Source organism: Bison bison, unplaced genomic scaffold (genome assembly GCF_000754665.1).
Source record: "Bison bison bison isolate TAMUID 2011002044 unplaced genomic scaffold, Bison_UMD1.0 scf7180017864312, whole genome shotgun sequence".
Lineage (NCBI taxonomy): Eukaryota > Metazoa > Chordata > Mammalia > Artiodactyla > Bovidae > Bison > Bison bison.
This window is the reverse complement of record NW_011494884.1, coordinates 3,008,182-3,015,414: the sequence shown is the minus strand read 5'-3', so window position 1 is coordinate 3,015,414 and position 7,233 is coordinate 3,008,182. Positions and strand designations below refer to the sequence as shown.

At 36.6% G+C, this 7,233-nt stretch overlaps 1 long non-coding RNA gene across 2 annotated transcripts in view; it reads left to right on the top strand.

Annotated features, from left to right (window-relative positions):
* LOC104997619 overlaps positions 1-7,233 on the top strand; it is a 28,671-nt gene that overhangs the window by 1,360 nt on the left and 20,078 nt on the right. For both annotated transcript variants that reach the window (XR_826345.1, XR_826346.1), the window contains exon 2: positions 3,019-3,138. This is a non-coding gene — a long non-coding RNA (uncharacterized LOC104997619). The remainder of the gene's footprint in view (positions 1-3,018; positions 3,139-7,233) is intronic.

Here is a 7,233-nt window from a genome sequence, read left to right as displayed (position 1 = left end):
ACAGCCTACCAGGCTCCTCCATCCATGGGATTTTCCAGGCAAGAGTACTGGAGTGGGGTGCCATTGCCTTCTCTGTCTTGCGCCCTTAGTTAAGCCATAAAAAGTCTTATCAGTTTGAGTCACTATTGAGATTAAAAGATCTGATTTGTCAATGGCCAGATGATAGATTCTTTGAATTGATTATATTTAAGAAAGAAAGAAAACATTTTTAGAAAGCTCTCATCCAGAGGAGCCTGGCGAGCTGTCGTCAATGGGGTCGCAAACGTTGGACACGACTGAGTGACTCACACACACACACACACACACACACACACACACACACACACTTGAGATTTCCCTGGTGGTCCAGTGGCTAAGACTCCATGTTCCCAATGCAAGGGGACCCGGGTTCCATTCCTAGTCAGAGACAAGATCCCACATGCCACAACTAAGAGTTCTCATGCCACAACTAAAGACCCTGCATGCTGACACTAAGATGTCAAATAAATAAATATTTTTTGAAAAGGAAAGCTCTTGTTCTCAAAAATTGTCTTATTGGTACAAATGGGATGGCCAAATTAGAAAGAGGACACAAAGAAATGTAAAAGCTAGCCTTAGGAACTCTCTAAACAATGTGGAAAAAAAACAAAAACACAGAAAATAAAACTTGGAACAAAATTAAAGTCCCCATTCAATATAAATTCCTTTTGTTGAAATCTGAACACATCTCATTAGCAAATTCCCTTAACTCCCCAAACTCCTAAATTTTCCCTAGAAAAAAACAATAAACACCCAGCTGCTATTTTAACTTCGCTTCACTACAGGATTTACAGAGAACACAACAGCCTAATGTCTAGACCTAGGATATACAGGTCATTCATGTAAATATTACCAGTCAGGAAATAAATTTAACAGAAACATTCAGAACAAGCATTAAGTCTCAACCATAAGATCTGTTTTCCTGGATTCTATAATCAGGTCCTGCCAGCTTCAGACTTTCCTATGCAGTATCTTTTGTGAATAAGTCTTAGACCCCCAAAGAATTTACATCCCTGGACAGCAGCAGACTCTTTAAATTATAAAACCCTTTTACCTTCACTTCAGGGGATTTTTACCAGATTTAGGGAGCTCAGAAAAATTCATTCTTTCACTGTCCCTTAAAATTATAACTTGTACCATGTTTTTAAATATAAACACTCCTTCTCACAGTTGCCTGCAACTGAGTCTGGCTAGCTCAGTCAGTAAAGTCTGAAGGGAAAAAAGAAAAGAAGAAGAGGAAATCTAGCCTTTTAAAATACAAACTGCTGGAAAGGTCTTTTTTCAAAATCCAGTTCACAGCTTCCTTAATATTACCAGTATGACTGGTAATTACCAATATGATTGATATCAAAGACAAATATGATTCTTAAAAACATCCTCCGCAAATAGAGGAAAGCTTCAATCAGATGAATAGATAAACAACTTATTTCAACTGTTATTTACAGACTCATGAGTTTTATATTGTTATACTTGGTTCATGGCTAAAATTTTACAACAAAAGCTATAAGAGCTTTGTGTTTGTATGTACATCTATGTATACACATTAGAGTTATGGTACTTCTCTACCTCTGGACGGTATTACCAATATTAATTTGAGAAAGGGCTCTATTTGGCTTAAAAATAAATGCTTATGAATTAAGTATTTCTAAATTTCAGAGATATAATAGAAATCAACTTAAATGTTTTCGAAGTTCATGTTTTGTAGAATAATTTTCAGTAAATAGAAAGTAGTTTGTTGGTTTAAGTAATACAGGTATGGCTTTAGAGTAATCAACATGAAGAATAATACTTTTATCCTACCATAGGTTCACTAAAAGTCAAATAAGCTCATGCTAATTCTGTTACAAAATTTGTCAGCAAGAAAAATAATATAAAAGGATGGCTAACTGCTTTAATATCTTATCAAGTGTTCATGAGCATAATTGTTAAAAACAGATGAATTAAATAGATACAAGCAAGATGAGAGTTTTAAGGTAGATTTTTAGCAATGACTGTTTTATGATCTATCTCCTTACATAGTTTCCCAAATCTCTTTGGTCACTTCCAACCTTAGACATTTGCTAAGTTAATTAAATGATGGAGATTCATTGAAAGTCCAGATTATTTTAAGTAAGATAAGATAATGAAATCTTAAATGCTAAACACATCTAAGTTTAACAACTTTTGACCTCTTATTAGAGAGACTAAAGATGCTTGGGTTTCTTAGGAAACATAACTTATGCCACACTGAAAAACTGTACTTACAGGAAGCACATAAACACATAAATCTGCCAATATAAAGACTGCTGGTATAGAAAAAATTGACAGTTCACATTTGCTTACTTCTTAGATATCACTGGAAGTTCATGTATTTAAGATTAAAAAATTCTAATGAGTTATCTGATTATAATTACTAGAACTAATGAAGGAAACAAATGTGTGTTTGGAAAAAAAAAGTAGACCATATGTTTTTTGTTAAGAAAGGGTATGAGGAATGGAGATACATTTTTCTGAGGAAACAGAAAGTAATTTTTCTTAAAGTAAAGCTTATTATTTCTGAAGAGGCTGAAAAAATCAAGGACAAACCAAAGTGGACATGAAAATTTATAGGTTTGTGAAAAAGAAATCTTGGGAAAGTAATTTTACGCATGTTCAAGGTGAATACAATTGAATAAATTTATTATAAGGCTTTTGAAAATAAGCTTTAATGTCAATAGTATTTTTACATAAAACTGTACCTTAATTTTTTTTTTCATTTGCTAAAAAAAAAAATTTTATTTGGACTGGTCTGCTCTTTTCACTCAGTTGCCTCAACTTCCATCTAAGCAGTTGGTAAATTTATATCAAGTACAAATTTAAAGTTGAATCTCTTGTCCCTTAAGATAATTTTTGCTGCAATTTTGGCTCTTGAGGTCCTCAAACGTGGCAGTGAGATTGGGTTATTGGTGTTATATAATACTGTCTTAAAATGTGCCCCATGTTATGAATCACAACTGTTTAACTGAACTAATCTATTCTCAGGACTGAATTTTTGGTTTAAAGCATGGAACCATGGAACAATCTATGGAAAAAAAGAAGCATGGAACAATCAATAACTCAGCTACTAGCCTAATTCTTGCTTCACAGCTACCAGCTCAACTTGTAAGTATGAAACTTTCAGGGAAGTTTCAGAAGAGGAAACTGATGAGGTTCAGAAGAGGCTAGCTCAAACTTATTTGCAGGGCAGCAATAGAGAACAAACTTGTGGACAAAGGCAGGGATCTCCTGTGGACAAAGGGTGGGATGAACTGAAAAATCAGCATTGAAACATATACAACATTTATTGTTGTTTTTTGCTCGCTAAGTCATGTCCAAACTCTTTGCAACCCCATGAACTGCAACACACCAGGTTTCCCTGTCCTCCACCATTTCCCAGAGTTTGCTCAAATTCTTATCCCAATATTGAGTCAGTGATGCTCTCTAACCATCTCATCCTCTGCTGTCCCCTTCTCTTTTTGCCTTCAATCTTTCCCAGCATCAGGATCTTTTCTAATGAGTCAGCTCTTTGCATCAGGTGGCCAAAGTATTGGAACTTCAGCTTCAGCATCAGTCCTCCCAGTGAATATTCAGGGTTGATTTCCTTTAGGATTGACTGGTTTGATCTCCTTGCAGTCCAAAAGACTCCCAAGAGTCTTCTCTGGCACAATTCAAAAGTGTCAATTCTTTGGCACTCAGCCTTCTCTGTGGTCCAACTCTCACATTCATACATGACTACTGGAAAAGTCATAGCTTTGATTATACAGACCTTTGAAGGCAAAGTGATGTCTCTGCTTTTTAATATACTATCTAGACTTGTCATAGCTTTCCTTCCAAGGAGCAAGCATCTTAATTTCATGGCTACATTCATCATCCAAAGTGATTTTGGAGATTAAGAAATCTGCCACTGCTTCCACTTTTTCCCCTTCTATTTTCCATAAAGTGAAGGGACCAGACACCATGATCTTAGTTTTTTGAATGTTGAGTTTTAAGTCAGCTTTTTCACTCTCCTCTTCACCCTCATCAAAAGGCTCTTTAGTTCCTCTTCACTTTCTGCCATTAGAGTAGTATCATCTGCATATCTGAGGTTGTTGATATGTCTCCCAACAACATTGATACCAGCTTGTGATTCATCCAGCCTGACATTTCACATGATGTACTCTGCATATAAGTTAAATAAGCAGAGTGGCAATATACAGCCTTGTCATACTCCTTTCCTAATTTGGAACCAGTCAGTTGTTCCATGTCTGATTCTAACTGTTGCTTCTTGACCTGCATATAGGTTTCTCAGGGGGCAGGCAAGGTGGTCTGATATTCCCATCTCTTTCAGAATTTTCCAGTTTGCTGTGATCCATACAGTCAAAAGCTTTACATAGTCAACGAAGTGGAAGTAGATGTTTTTCTGGAATTCCTTTGCTTTCTCTATGAGCCAACTAATGTTGGCAATTTGATCTCTGGTTCCTCTGCCTTTTCTAAACCCAGTTCGTACATCTGGAAGTTCTCGATTCACTTGCTGCTAAAGTCTGGCTTGAAGGATTTTGAGCATTACCTTGCTAGTATGTGAAGTGAGTGCAATAGTACAGTAGTTGAACATTTTTTGGCATTGCCCTTCTTTGGGATTGGAATGAATACTGGACTCTTTCCAGTCCAGTGGCCATTGCTGAGTTTTTCAAATTTGCTGACATATTGAATGAAACACTTTAATCACATCAGCTTTTAGGGTTTCAAATAGCTCAGCTGGAACTCTGTCACCTCCACTGTTCACAGTAATACTTCCTAAGACCTACTTGACTTCACACTCCAGGATGTCTGGCTCTAGGTGACTGATCACACCATCATGGTTGTCTGGGTCATTAAGACCTTTTTTGTATAGTTCTTGTGTGTATTCTTGCCACTTTTTCTTAATATCTTTTACTTCTGCTAGGTCCTTACCATTTCTGTCCTTTATCATGCCAATTCTACATGAACTGTTTCCTTGGTATCTCTAATTTTCTTGAAAAAAAAATCTGTAGTCTTTCCCATTCTATTGTTTTCCTCTATTTCTTCTCATTGTTCACTTAGGAAGACTTTCTTATCTCTCCTTGCTATTCTCTGAAACTCAGCACTCAGTTGAGTATATCTTTCCCTTTCTACCTTGACTTTTGCTTCTGTTCTTTCCTTGGCTATTTGTAAAGCCTCCTCAGACAACTACTTTGCCTTCTTGCCTTTCTTTTTCTTTGGGATGGTTTGGTCACTTCCTTCTGTACAATGTTACATATTTAATGTATACTCCCCAGTAGGAATTTACTGTATGACACAAGGAGCTCAACCCAGCACTCTGTGACAACCTAGAGGGATCAGATGGGGTAGGAGGGAGGTTCAAGAGGGAGAGGGCATATATATATACCTATGGCTGATTCATGTTGATGTATGACAGAAACCAACACAACATTGTAAAGCAATCATCCTCCAATTAAAATAAAAAAGAAAATGAAAAGCCCAGCTCAAAACGTGCCTCTTGGCAGATTCATTATTTTGAATAAAATTACTTAAGCAAAAGCAAGAAGGATATTCTGACCATCTTGTCTGTTCCCCCTGGAAGTATGAAATACATCTTCCAGTGAAAGATATCCTCCTCCCACCAGGAGGTAAACAAGCAGCCTTATTGCTGGAGATCAGGAATTCAGGGCCAAGAAGGCTACATAAACAAACTCTGCTTAGTCCTTCACTAATTAATACCCAAGCTTAAGTTTGTCTGTCTTCTCAGTTCTTCTCAAATTTATTATTCCTTTATCTAAAAGGTCTAAAAGCTGTGTGCTTTGGTCACTCCTTTGAGTCTCATATTTCTGTAAACTCTAGTACTTATGAAATTAAAATTCTATTTTCTCCCATTAATCTGTTTCATGTCAATTTAATAATCATCCAGAAGGACCTAGAAGAGTAGAGGAAATTTTTTCTCCCCAATACATTCAAAAGTCCTGGAGAAGATAAAAAAAATACGCATGTGTGTGTTTGTGTGTTGTGTGTATACACATATATATGTGTATGTATGTGTGTATATATATTATATATATATATAATCCTTTGTATAATTCTAAGTGATTATATTTTTAAGATGTAAGCTAATGGTTTGACACACTTTATAACTGAAAGTGGAATGAAAATTAGTTAGAGAATACTGTGTGTGCAAAAAATTTTTGCTTTCACCAAGGAGAACATTGTTTATTTTTTCATCAGTGGAAAAAAAACCCCACTGGCAGTTTCCAGCTCTTAGCATACTCTGGTTATACAGGTCCACTACACAGATCATCACAATGCCAGATAGAAACACTAGATCAGGGAGCATCAGGCTTCTCCCTATCAATTTGAGTATTAGAACAGGCTCTGAAAATGTTGGTTTTCCAAAGAGAAGTCTGTGATAAAGAAGAGGAGCTGCTCTCAGAAAGTTGCCATCTGAAATACTAAATTCTCCTGGGAACAAGTTAGAGAAACCTTCCCTTAGTGGAAAAAAATAAAGAGGTAACTAACAAACTAGATTTTCAAGGCAACTGACATTTACTCATACTTACAGGTTGCATAAATACTAGGCTGAGAATGAAAGCTTATAATTTTGGTACCAGGTCCCCACACGAGAGACTAAACACAGACAATTACAAATGATAAAAAATATATACACAGAATCCATCTCTTTGTTTAAAGATATGTGTACTCAAAGCAATAGTAAAGCTAGCAAGAGAAACAGTCTGTCCAGAAAGGCTTCCAAAAGAATGTAAACAGTGTAGAAAAAGGGCTTCAAATTTAGAACCTGAAGGTATCTTTAAATTCTTCAGTGCACTTTTCTATTTTTCAGATATGGAATGAAATAAATGATGTGAAGAAACACAGACACAAATTCAAAATTTCACACTGAAACTTGAATCTCTTGAGGACTTATTCAGAGTTCTTCCCACACAACATTCTATTCTGTAATCCCTTATTGACTGCCTAAAATATGGGTGGCACGTTGATGGCTAGGGCTCTAAAGATGAATCTTCACCCATCAGTTCAGTCACTCAGTCGTGTCCAACTCTTTGCAACCACATGAGCCACAGCACGCCAGGCCTCCCTATCCATCACCAACTCCCAGAGTTCACCCAAACCCATGTCCATTGAGTCAGTGATGCCATCCAACCATCTCATCCTCTGTTGTCCCCTTCTCCTCCTGCCCTCAATCTTTCCCAGCATCAGGGTCTTTTCAAATGA